General features: G+C 48.6%; 1 pseudogene; it reads left to right on the forward strand.

Moving 5' to 3' along the window:
- Window positions 1–1,348: 1,348 nt before the first annotated feature.
- Window positions 1,349–1,549, forward strand: LOC132247824 (U2 spliceosomal RNA; annotated as a pseudogene).
- Window positions 1,550–13,735: the final 12,186 nt, after the last annotated feature.

Here is a 13,735-nt window from a genome sequence, read left to right on the forward strand (position 1 = left end):
CACCATTGCGGACCATTGTCACGGGTATGTGTGTTTCTATCTTCTTTTTCTCTCAGCGTTGCGAAACGCCCCCCTTCCCTTCCCCACTCCCCTCTCCCCCGGGCTTAGTTGGCTAACTTTGTATCGCATGTAACTTAGTTGCGTTCCCCACCTCACCCCCATCCTTCTATTGTTAGTGCCTCGCCCGGGCACTCTGTATTTCCCTACCGGCTTTGTCATCTTTTTTTTGGATTTACAATCCTTAACATCTACTAATAAAAGTCTGTTCTTATCAGTTTGAGAACTGATACGTCCTCGATGTGAGGCCTGTAGAAGGCCATGATCAGAGCACCGGGGAAGACGGAGGGGACAGCGGTGCAGAGAGAGATGGCAGCTACGAAGGCGAGGCCCAATATGCAGATCGGGATGCAGATTGGTATGCAAATGACGGCGGAGATGAGAGCTGAGGAGGATAGAGTTCAGGAGCAGCGGTGGCGATGGGGAAACCAGATCGGCGGAAGGGACGACGACAACAGAGTTGGTGAGCGAATGGCGGAGGAGGAGGAAGGGTGGACGCCTGTGCAACGGAAAGGGAAGGCCCAAGTGGGAGCGGGGGGGCAGAAGACCCCTGAAGAGAGAGGAGCATCGCTGGTGGCACCAAGTCGTCGGGAGACCCTGGGGCAAGAGAAGGAGGCGGTAGGAGTGGTGGATCCTGAAGAGGAAGAAAATGATGGTGAAGGTAAGACTTGTCCTTGAGGGATATAAGAGAAACAAGACTGCGGCGTGGAGACTTTATGGCCAAGGTCCATTTGAAGACCCTCAAAGTAAATCCGAGGGACTTGCACTGCGTGGTGGCCTTTGACAACAGGAAGGTCTGGAACGTGACTTTTGAGACTGAGAAATGTTATGCTGCCTTTTGCAAGGTGCATGAGGAGGCCTTGGACAGAGGGGAGCTGGAGGAGTTGGTGTTTGATATGGGGCAGAAGGCACGGGAGAGAGTGCTATATATTAAGATGTTTACAGACATGGCGCAGAAGGACGACGTGAGAAGATGGTTGGAGCAGAGGGTGGAGAGTGTGACGTTTGTAGAAAAAGAATGTGATCGCTGGGGGGTTTGGACGGGGGCATGGAGGGCGGAAGCGGTGCTCCTTGAGGTGGTGGGGAGCCCTGGGGCGGTTAAGCACTTGGCTTCAGCGGTGCAAGTTGGGCCGTGTAGGGGATATGTGGTGTATCACGACCAGCCCAAGCTGTGAAATCGGTGCGGGCAGCAGGGGCACATACAGCAGATGGTTCCCCACCCCACCCCACCCCCATCCTTATATTGTTAGTCCCTCGCCCGGGTGCTCTGTATTTCCCCATCGGCTTTGTCATCTTTTTTTTGGATTTACAATCCTTAGCATCTACTAATAAAAGTCAATCTGTTCTTATCAGTTTAATATCTGATATGTCCTCGATGTGAGGACTTTATATTAAATGGATTTTTGGAACTGGGAGATGGACTCGGAGCTTGCTCCATCCACCCCACGCATCGGCCTGGTATTGCAGTGCCTCCAGGAGCGGTGCACCTCCCCTCGGGGAGAACTTGCTGCTGTCAAAAAGTAGATCTCGTCGCTTCTTCAGAGACATCTGGGGGGGGGCTGGTGCCGGGCAGGGACCCCCGACAGTCTGGCAGGTTTTGCAGAATAATGCTGCTTCACGTTGTACTCCTTGCAGACAGCTACTTTCTCTTGGCAAATCAGACACAGGATGTTCCCGTTTTGTTCAATAACAAAAAAATCAGTGGTCCAACTATCTTTGGAAACTTGACATTCAGCATCAATTTTTCGTTTCCTCTCATTCACCATTTTTGGAGCGTAGCGTAGGCCCTGTAGCTAAGACCCAAATTAATTTTAGTCATAGAAAAACTAGTTTGGCAGAGACAGGTGAAGTTAAAAACAACTCACCAGTTCAAGATCACCATTTGATTACTATGTAATAATTCTGTGGTATCAATATGGACCCTCACCCATCATGTATACTCATAATGTGGAAGGTACAGCCTGACACATGCAGGTGCTGCCATCATATGCCAAGTGCAACCTCAAATGCCGACGGGGAGTCAGGGCAGGACTAGGACCTTAGTCTCCTGGTGCCAGTCCCAGTGTCTCTGTCTCATGGCTGGGGCAGCCCAGGTGCCGCGCCCCGCTCCCGCTGAGCCTGGCAGGTCCCAGGAGGTGACCCGGATGCCAGGGGCAAAGGAGCGGAGCCAAAGGAGACGTAGCAGGCACTTGATGAGCTGCATGGCGGCCCGTGGGCCGTATGTTGGACAAGCCTGGGTTAAAGGGTCTTGCCCCTCCGCTCACAGTCAGACCGACTCCATATTTGGGCTCAGAAAGAAATTTGACCCCATGGTCAGATTGGTATGGGCTGGGGGGGCGAAGGGGTTGCCTCCCTCCTTGGGGGCATGGAGATCTACCTGAGATCTCTCGAGTGAATATTAACAACATTTTGCAGAAGCAGGACGTTGGCTGCCACGTTCCCCATGTGTTACCTGTGGCAGGTTAGGGCCTTAAGGCCTGTGTGGTGTCAGGGTTGGGGGTAGTTTTACTGAGAGGTTGCATTATGGATCTGCACAGGGTGCCTCAGATAAGGACGATTCGCCTCAGGCAGGGGGTTGGACTAGATCACCTATGAAGATCCCTCCTAGCCTGAGTTCTGTTCTGCGAAATCCAGGCAGGGTCGCTACGCGTTCAGCCAGACTGTGCCAAACTGGACAGGTTTAAAATGCGACCTGAGGAAGGGCACTTGGGCTAAGAAAAGACTGTCCAAAACCCCAAGGCTGAATCGATTCAACCTTCGCAGATTAGGCTGAACCAATAAGCACGTGAACAGACGTTCATTTTGATTCTGGAAATGCAGCCGTATGTCTGCAGTGCTCAGGCCAGAAACCGGGGGAAGCTACAGCATGTTTCCCTGCCTGGCTGGAGCAGACAGCCTGCACAAGGGTAGCCCTCTCACCCTGGGGGGTAGGGGAGTGCAGGGGGGGTTGAGTTTGAATTTGGAGGGGAACTGGGACAGAAGTTCAGTAAACCAATTTAACCTAAATAAATTAAGTCTGATATTACATTCATCCAGGTTTATCTTAAACCGGTGTTGGCCATTTTGAAAGCAGTTTATGTACACTGAACTTCTGTTGTGTTACAGATCCGAACTGGTTTCCATTCACTTATACTGGTTTATGTGTAACTTGTCCTTAGCCTTGATAACCAAAGGCTTGTCCAACACGTCTGTCAACTATGCACTGGTCAAACAAAAGATATCACAGAAATCCTTGACTTTTTAAAATGAAACTTTGGGTTTTAAAAATTTGGGAGGAGGTGTACGTGTCAGGTAGACTCTCTAGCATGAGAGCTGCATGGCATGGACTCGAGACAATAGCCTTACAAATGCCAGCTGTGAACACACGAAGCATACAATATGGGATAGGTTTTTACCCCTGTAACAGAATGGGCCTTCAGCTCTAGACAGACAGGGTTCTGTGGGTGGATGTGATATCTTAAGCTATCAATTTAGTTGGTCTAATAAAAGATATGACTTCCACCCAAACAACCGTGTCTGCCTGCGGCCTTAGATCAACATGGTTACAGCCAACAACCCTTGAAATCTAGTTTCTCAACTTGGGCCAACTTATAGCAAGTTTGACTACTTTATTTACCCAGGTAACTGTCTCGGACGGCCGGAACCGACTCGAGGTGATATACAAATTGCTCGGTCGTTTGGGCGGGCTGGTGAATGGAGAGGCAGACAAAGAGTATTGGTTGCAAAAAACTTTACTTACGCCGCTAGTAGCCGCGACGCAGGTGGTCCGGTCGCTTAAACAACTCCACTAGTTGCTCCAGCTGGCAAGGCTCAGGCCAGCGAATCTGTCCACAAATTAAGCCGGCAGGGAAAGGGTTAGTCGAAGGATTGCGCTCGGCGACGGGGAGAAGAATCGATAGGTGATCAGGCTATCGATCAGCTCAGCCGCAAGTCAGATATCTTTAGAGGCACTCTGCAGCGTGCTCAAAGTTCTCCGACTTGGGCGGAAGTCGCACAACATTTTACACGGCTAACAAGCCAATCGCTAGCTGCCACGTAGGAATAATTTAGAACTGGCCAATAGTAGGACACAAATTTGCATGCGAATGGCGGGAACTCTCTTGCACTGGGGTTTTCTGTTGCAGCAGAAAACTTTTGCTGTGCAAGAGACTCTCATGTGGCGGGAAAATTCCACCGTGTCGAGGCACCAAAATCATTGGGTTGTGACATGCCCCCTTGCTGACGGCACAACTGGAATTTTAGACACACGAGCACGTTATAAGGAATTTTTGTTTCAGGATTCACTGACCTGACGGAGCTTAAGCAACCAACATATATATATATAAACAAACAATTTTACAGACCGGTCTTTTTAACAAACTATACAATACAATAACTTAAACATATAACAACAACTATTAGTCATAATCTGATTGGAGAACATCTGTTTGGGACTCCCCTCGTTTATTAGTCAGTGGAATACAATACGGCTCATAACGAAGTACTGGTAGCGAAACATCCGTCTTCTCCCACAGCAGACAATGCCAATTAAAATACTTCCAAGTATTAGAAGGATAATTCCACCCACTACACTAGCGATGATGGTATCCCACTTGCGTTCCTGTATTATTGTTAGGGTGAATGCTGATGCTAAACCCGTAACGCTATTAGTTAAAGGATACCATGAAACCGTGGGTGATCGTGTGGTGGTGATGGTGGAGAGATCTAATACATGAATAGTTTTTTGATCGCTTCCTTGACCAAGGGAATTTGTCACCCCACAAATGTAAGTCCCGCCATGATTGTAGGTTAGTGAGCTATTGAAATGCAGGGTATTGTTTACAACCAGTAAGCCTTTAGGCCATCGTCCATCTATTCTGGCCCAGGTAAACTTTATAGGCGGTGGTTTAGAATTAGCATTGCACTTAAGTTGAACATTTCTTTGTCTAACAAGCCAATTTCTATTATAGCCAGTTATTGACACTTCAGGAGCATATTGGATGTCTAGTACGGGAGAATACCTTATTTCCCTGTCCAAAGCTGGGTGTTTCACAATACAAGTTATACGCCTTCCCCTCGCAAATTTAGTGGGAATGATCTTATATCAGCTTATAACTGTTACCGTTCTATTTGGAAAGGAAATTAAACTATTCTCTGTTTTACCAAAATCTCTTTCCCAACTTATATTTGCAGCGGGTTTCCCAGTCCCTGCTGAACAGATAGATGCCACTGTCCAATTTTTACCATCTATTAAGGGAGGAGTTGGTTCCTTTGTAAAGCTCACAGTGGGTTCGACAATTACAGTTATAGTTGTTAATGACTCTGCATTTCCTAATGGGAACGTGACTGCTTTGCATTTATATGTTCCTTCATCATAGAAACTCACATTATTTAGGTTGATTGTTATATCATTGAACAAAGAGGTTTTAAATGACACTCTTTCAGGGTATTCTTTTTGAATAGAAAACCCATATTCAGGATGATGCACAACAATAGTTTGCGCACTTTTCTCATGCAATTTTTCCCACAAAATTTGTATTATGGTTTCATTCATGTCAATTATACAACACCATTCACCAATCAAGGACATGTCAGAAGACATACACGAACAAGTAGTGGAGCAAGTCAAGAAAAGTCTGGTAAAATTGGCTTGCAGTTGGATGAATCAACTGATGTCTCAAATTGCGCACAACTTCTCGTTTTTTGCTCGATATGTGCATGAGAATCATGTCAAAGAAGAATTTGTCTTTTGTGAACTGCTGAAAGAAACAACGAAGGCAGCAGACATTATGGCTTTGATGAATGAATTTTTTCTTTTTTCCAGCCTTCCCTAGGACCTTGTAGGAGCTATTTGTACTGATGGTGCTCCTGCTATGTTGGGGAAATATTCAGAGTTCACCGCTCTCGTCAAAAAGGTGAATCCAAATGTGATCTCTAGTTATTGCATCCTCCTCCCTCTTATTTGAAAGACGTGTTGGATGTTGTCATCCAGGCTGTCAACTTGATCAGAGCAAGGGCATTGAATCACTGCATGTTCAAAGCGCTGTGCGAAGGAAGCGGTTGGGTCTGAACATACTGTACTTCTGCTTCACACAGAAGTACGCTGGTTATCCAGACAAAAAGTTCTGACAAGAGTTTTTGAACTTTGAGATTTAATTGAAATGTTTCTGCATGAAAACGGATCAATTCTGCTTCAGTGTTTCATAGGTCCGAACTTTGTGGGTTGTTTGCCATCCCTCGCAGATGTGTTCACAATTCTAAACTCATTGAACATTTCAGTCCAAACTCATTGAACATTTCAGTCCCAGGTGAAGAAGTGACTATCTAGGAGGACAAAAAAGTCAAATCCTTTCAAGACATTCCCCAAGAACCAATTATACAAGGCGTGCTGAATGCACAGCAGTTAGGACAAAACATCTTAGAGACATTTGTTGCTGATTGACTTGTGCATAAAGCTGTCATCGTACGTGCACCAATCTCAAAGTTAAAAACTCTTGCTTCCAGTACAGTTAGCAACAGAAAAACACAAAACAACAGACCGCAGTCATCAGAGCTGATCGTGAACTTTTCAGACGCCTGCTTGTATCTATGGATGTCGATAACCTCCTGAGGCAAGAACTCTCTACTGTACTGCTATCGCTGGCTACAGCAAATGGAAACTTGAGAGCAGCAAACAAAGCTTAACTACTCTCCATTTTGGAAGAAATATTTCATAGCCAAGTTTGAAAGAAGCCCTGACTCCAACATGTGTAGTGATTGGTGGTGTGGCTGTGGCTCAGGCCATGGGAAAACCCAAGGATGCAATGACTTTTGGAGGCCATGCGGATGCTTTTGCGGTGAATATCGGGTCCAAGTTCAAGGAACCTTGCAGCAGGGTAGATGTTGTGTTCGACTGCTACAAAGACCCATTGATCAAGGATGTTACTACAAAGCACTGAATTGGGAAAGGAAGGAAATAAGAATTGGAATTAGCAGAGGGACGTCATGTTGCCTGTGCAATGGAGAACAGTGATTGAATCCAAGGAAAACAAGGCATGCAAACACTTGTTAGGTTCCTCAAAAGGGAACTCTTACAGCAAACATTACATGGTGACAAAGAACTAACAGTCAGTGGTGGTAATGCTGGTTATGCTGCCTCAACTGCAAGAAACACGGCCCACCTCCACTCCGCACAAGAGGCGGCAGGCACCCACGTGATCTTGCTTCTTTCTGAAGGAGTCAGAAAGATGTAACACAGTCATTGTCACAATGTGGTAGCTCTATCCAAATAAAGCTTCTGCTGACCTGACCCAAAAGTTTGCTGCGTGTGTTTTCCACGACGACAAGCCGTGACACCGAAGTCCTTTTGCTACTGATTGCATTCTGGCCTCGTCTCAGCAGTCAGCTGTGGATGAGAGCAAGCCCATCAAGAACTCAACAACACATTGCTGTGCACGCGGTGGAGTGCTGTGATGAACTAAGGGACGGACTGCTGGGTTTTCATGCTATCGCGGGGTATGATACCACAAGCTAACTTGCAGGAATTTCTAAAAAGTTTGCTTGGAAGATCTGTGAAACTCCTCATCTCCTGTCTCAATTTGAAGTACCTCACACACCAGATGCCCAAGCACTGGCCATTAGACTCAAGGCCCCCCACGGAGGATGCCTGTGCTTAATTTTCGCTCATTTTTTGATGTAAGTAAGAATAATTTTTCTGTTGCGAAGAGCTCAGAAAGATCAATCGCCACAGACAGGGCAGAGCTGTTTTTAGTACTACAGATTCCCATTTGAAACCTCTAGTTTTCTCTTGTGAATTGGGTTTGCTGCGGCCCCCGATAGAGAATCAAGTTCTAGACCAGCGGTTCTGAACCAGGCTACATGTACCCCCAGGGGGTACATGAAGCCTTATCAGGGGTACGTGAGATATATTTCATACACCGTCTAACACAGGTCGAAGGGCCTAAAAAATGTGAAATTGCTGGGGCTTTAGTGTCGTTAAAATGCACACGCGCATGGAAACCAGATATCCTACTCCTGCTCCATGCCTCAACCTTGCACCAGAAACGTTGCTCCAAACACCTGTCACTCAGTCGTGTAGTCAAGTCTTTGAACATAGTTGTGTGTTCGAAGTTGTTGTGTTTACGTTTGAGTTTTTTACGTCGTTTTTTTATGCACGTGGCGGTTCCACGCAAGTAACAGTATACATCTGCTTTTTCCTTTCATTTTGGTAAGTACCTATGTTCAATTTTACATTGTTACCAACCTATGATGTATGTTTTAAGGGTTTTACTTTGCACTATTTTTCAGGGACTGAATTCTTGCTTCGTCCATTGATTTATCATGTCAAAGAAGTGTTATTACTAGGATTTGCCTGTGCAGTTTGGCTTTACGATCATGCTTGATACAGATGATTTACAAAAGCTACAATGCTTCCTTCGCTCAAAAGGTACTTTGCAATGGATATATGAAGCCATCTAAACTTAAAGAGCACCTTCAGACTGTTCACCCTGAAAATACTACAGACCCAGAAGCTTTATTCAAACTCAAGCGATCACAACTTGAAACGAGCACACTCTCCGATCATGGATTTACTCCTCAGAAGCCAGCACTAGAGGCAAGTTATCACGTGGCATTAAAGATGGCCACAGAAAAAAAAGCTGCATACCATCACAGAGACCCTGGTGAAACCGTGCCATGGAAATGGCCGAGCTGATGTGTGGTAAAGATGCACAACTAAAAATAGCACACATCCCCCATACAACACCATTCACGACCGAATCAAGGACATGTCAGAGGACATACGCAAACAAGTAGTGGAGCAAGTCAAGGAAAGTCTGGTAAAATTGGCTTGCAGTTGGATGAATCAACTGCCTCAAATTGCGCACAGCTTCTCATTTTTGCTCGATATGTGCATGAGAATCAAGTCAAAGAAGAATTTCTCTTTTGTGAACTCCTGAAAGAAACAACGAAGGCAGCAGACATTATGGGTACGATGAATGATTTTTTTCTTTTTTTCTAGCCTTTCCTGGGACCTTGTAGGAGCTATTTGTACTGATGGTGCTCCTGCTATGCTGGGGAAATATTCAGAGTTTACTGCTCTCGTCAAAAAGGTGAATCCAAATGTGATCTCTAGTCATTGTATTCTTCATCAACATGCTTTGGCATCAAAAACTCCTCCCTCTTATTTGATAGACCCAGGCCGCCAACTTGATCAGAGCATGGGCATTGAATCACTGCATGTTCAAAGCGCTGTGCGAAGGAAGCGGTTGGGTCTGGACATACTGTACTTCTGCTTCACACAGAAGTACGCTGGTTATCCAGACAAAAAGTTCTGACAAGAGTATTTGAACTTTGAGATTAATTGAAATGTTTCTGCATGAAAATGGATTAATTCTGCTTCAGTGTTTCATAGGTCCAAACTTTGCGGGTTGTTTGCCATCCCTCGCAGATGTGTTCACAATTCTAAACTCATTGAACATTTCAGTCCAAACTCGTTGAACATTTCAGTCCCAGGTGAAGAAGTACTATCTAGGAGGACAAAAAAGTCAAATGCTTTCAAGAGAAGTTGGCTCTCTGGGGAAGAAGAGGGAATTCCAGTAACTTGGCCAATTTTCCTCTCTTCGATGAAATCACTCGGAGACCAAGGGGTACGTCAACTGAAGAAGGTTCAGAACCGCCGTCCTAGACCCTTGTATCAGATCATGGCAAACCCTGCTGCCTTCTTTGGAGTAATCACTAAACCTTTTTTTTTTTACTTTTATCATCTAGGTCCTCCGGTCGTACTAGCCCCTCGCACTACCGAGAACGCCGCTCTCCATCGCCCATCCCCCACAGAGTCACTTTTCTCCTGGCTGTTCTTTATTCCTCTACAGCTCGGCGCGGGGAAACAGGACGTTCTGGCCCCCGTCTGGTTTAGATACAACGTCCAACCCACGTTTTGAAAAGAAATGCTTAAAAATAGTGAATAAATAAATAAAAATCAACCCTCTCAGAGCGTAAGGTACTATCTGTGATTTGCCTCGTGGTATGGCTTCAAGTTCCTCATTGATAGCAATGCCTCGTGTTAGAGGCCGTACGCTGAAGCCGTGGCTCCTTCCCTTAAAAGCAGCTTTCCCCCGAGCAGCGCACGAGCAAAACAGTGCCTGTGCGCGGGGGTACACTGGCACGCGCATTTTGGAGCGAGCGGTTAGGAGTCAAGGAGATCTCTTTCAAATCATGGAAGTGGAGAGCAACTCTTGACTATAACAAATCAGCATAACGGCTGTGGGCAGGGCTGGGGGACCCTCGAGGCACTTGGTCACTCTGCTCCTGGAGGCCTGAGCCCACCCCGAGCCAAGTGCCCGGAGCCGCCAGGCCGCAGCCCCAACACCCGCCGCGACCAGCTTCCCCGACCGCGTGGCGCGTTATGGCGGCTACAGTCGTATTTAAAAGCTCTCAGCCCAGACGGGCGTCCACCGCACCCACTCGGCTGCGGGCCGCGCAGCGCCTCCCAGCCAATGAACGCCGGCATGAAAAGATTAAGCGCCCGCCTCCTCCCTGGTCCCGCCCCCGCCTTGCCGGCCCGGGGGGCGTGGCCTGGGCAAAGGCGCGCCTGCGCCGTGCGCGGGACACGCGGTACAGGAGCGGCCGTGCAGGAGCGCGGAGCTCCGCCCCAGGGGGCGTGGCCTAGGCGGGGTGCGCGGGACCCGCTGCGCGGGCGCGGAGGAGCGCGGTGCTGCGGCCGGGGGCAGCGGCGGGGGAGGCGCAGCTCCGCTCCGGGCTCGGGCAGGGGCTCGAGATGCGCCCGGGGAGGCAGCGCGGAGCCGCCCGCCCGCCCACACGGCGCTGCACGTGCCCCGAGCCGGCATGCGGGAGCCCCGGGGCCGCCTGCTCCTTCCCTCCCCACCCCGGCCCCAGAACAGCCGGGACCCGCCTTCTCCGCGCCTCCTGGATGCTTAGTGCTACCTTTTACACGTGGCTATTCACTAATTACCGTACGTTTACATAGTGCTAATTAACGTTCATGTTGCTTACTATTCTAATTATTTCTCATTCTAGCGGTGCACGATCATCATGACGTTAATAAGATGATTTTTAAATTTATTATCAAGACATGAATGAAATGATTTTTAAAATCCGTTGGGCGTGCACAACGCGCTCTGCACATCCAGCTTCTTTTAAACCAGTTGCGTGGGCGCTAGAAACCCTGGGCTGGGCATCAGCTAATCGCTATTACTGCGGTACTGCTATGTCATAATTATTCTTGATATAGTATTGTAATTACTGTGACTGGCTATGTAGTACTCCTGTTTTTGAGAGCCGGTGTGTTTTCTGCACTGGATGGAGGTGAACAACTTCTTTTCTTTTCCCCTCCCCTTTTCTTCAGTTAACTCTGAGTCTGGGTCACCCGCTGCAATTCGCCCTCCGTGCATTTCTTGGTTGTGTCGGGGGTGAGATTTTGGGGAGGTAAAAATCCTTTAAAAAATAAATGAATAAATAAATCAATCTCTGGCTGCTTTTCTGGGGGCTGGGGGTGCATAGTGAAGGTTCAGGGGTGCTCATCAGGGAGAAGCCCAAAGCTGCCTGCGGGGCCCCGGCCCCTCCATCCCGCCCACCAGGCTGAAGGTGGTTGCTTATTCCCAGTTCCTTTTTCAAAGCTAATCTAGACCCAATCAAAGCTTGTTGTTAATGAATTACACATCTTAAATAGAATTTCATTACATATTTGCTAATAAATAAAATAATATTCTGTATCAAACATAGAGCCCTAAATAACGGTCAGATTAGGATGGGATTATGGGGCAAAATACTTCTTGGGCCACCCCAAACAGCCTGTTGACACCACAGGGGACTGTCTCGAAGCACCTCGACCACAGCGTTGCCCGGCCCAAAGTGCGGCTTGGCCGTGCTGGCTGCCAGCTGACACCCCCCGCCCCTATACTAATATATGGGCGTGAGTTAGGAACTAGTTTTTGGGTTGGGATTATAGCCAGAAATCTTTCCTGGGCCACCCCATGACAGACCTGTGTGCCATCGGGGACTCTGCTGGACGTCTCTCACCCGTCTTGCCCGACCCAGAACGCGGCTTGCCGTGATAGACTGCGAACCGACAGCGTGCCAGCTTCTGTGCTGAGTATATGGACCCAAATAAGGACCTGGATTTAGGGCTGGGATCACAGCTAGAAATCCTTCTTGGGCCAGCCCACGCCATGCCTCTGTGGCACGTGGGACTCTCCTGGTTATCTCTGCAGAGTCCTGCCCGTCCCAGGAAACGGTTTGGCTGTGCCAGGCTGCCAGCTGATCGTCCGCCCAGACGGCACCAACTACAGGGGCCTGAATAAAGAACTGGGATTTGGGCTGGGATCAGAGATGGAAATGCTTGTTGGGCCACCCCACGCTGTCACTCTGTGGTACCAGTGGACTCCCCTGGACATCCCTGACCACAGCTTGCCTGGCCCAACTCGTGGTTTGGCCCTGCCAGGATGCCAACGGACAGCTCCCCCCAGCCACGGTACTAAGTATGTGGGTTTGAGTAAGGAAGTGGATCTTGGGCTGGGATTATGGTTGGAAATCTGTTTTGGGCCACTTCAAAGCATGTCCCTGTTGCACCAGGGGACTCTCCTGGTCATCTCTGACCAGGGTCATAGAATCATAGTACTTGGGGGTGGAAGGGACCTAAACAGCTCATCAGGTCCGACTCCCTCCCTCAGGCAGGAATGGGTGCCAGGATCATGTCACCCCAGCCAAATATCTGCCCAGCTTCCTCTTGAAGACGCCCAAGGTAGGAGAGCACCACCTCCCTTGGGAGCCCATTGCAGAGCCTGGCAGCCCTAAGCGTGAAGTAACGTTTCCTGATGTCCAGCCTGAGCATTTTCTCTAACAACTTGAGGGTGTTATTCCTAGTAACCCTGGGTGGTGCCTGGGGGGAACAGAACCTCCCCCAGTTCTCTCTGGTCCCCCCTGGGGAGTTTGTAAATGGCCATCAGATCCCCTCTCAGCCTTCTCTTGTGGAGGCTGAACAGGTTCAGGCCTTCTAGCCTCTCTTGGTAGGGCCTGCCCTGCTGCCCCATGAAAAGTGCAGATGTTGGGGATTGAACCCAGGACCTCATACATGCAAAGCATGCACTCTATACACTCTACACTCTGGGCAGTCCTGCTAGTCTGAAGACATGGTTTGGCTGTGCCAGGCCCTGAACTGACAGCCCCCACAAATACTGTCCTAAGTATATGGGCTTGAATAAGGAACTGGGTTTTGGCCTGGGTTGACGACAGGAAATCCTCTTTGAACCACCCCACACCATGCCTCTGGCACTGGGTACTATCCCACACCCCCCAACCAGAGTCTTGCCTGGCCCAAAGTGCAGTTTTTGCGTGCCAAGCTGCCAACTGCCAGCCCCCCATGCCCACTGTACTCAGTACATGGACCCAAATAAGAACCTGGTTTTGGACTGGGGTTATGGCTGGAAATACTGTTTGGGCCAGTTCCCCCATCCCCACTGTACCAAGTAGACAGGCTCAAAGAAGGAATTTCTCGTGGGCTGGGATTAGAGATGGAAATCCTTCTTGGGCCACCCCACACCATGCCTCTATGGCACCGGGGGACTCTCCCGGACACCACTGACCAGTCTGGCCCGGACCAGAGCGTGGTTTCTTCATACCAGGCTGCCAACTAACAGCCCCCCATTCCCATGGTACTAAGTATACATGCTTGACTAAGGACCCGGGCTGAGATTACAGACTG

This window comes from Alligator mississippiensis, chromosome 1, assembly GCF_030867095.1.
Source record: "Alligator mississippiensis isolate rAllMis1 chromosome 1, rAllMis1, whole genome shotgun sequence".
Classification (NCBI taxonomy): Eukaryota; Metazoa; Chordata; order Crocodylia; family Alligatoridae; genus Alligator; species Alligator mississippiensis.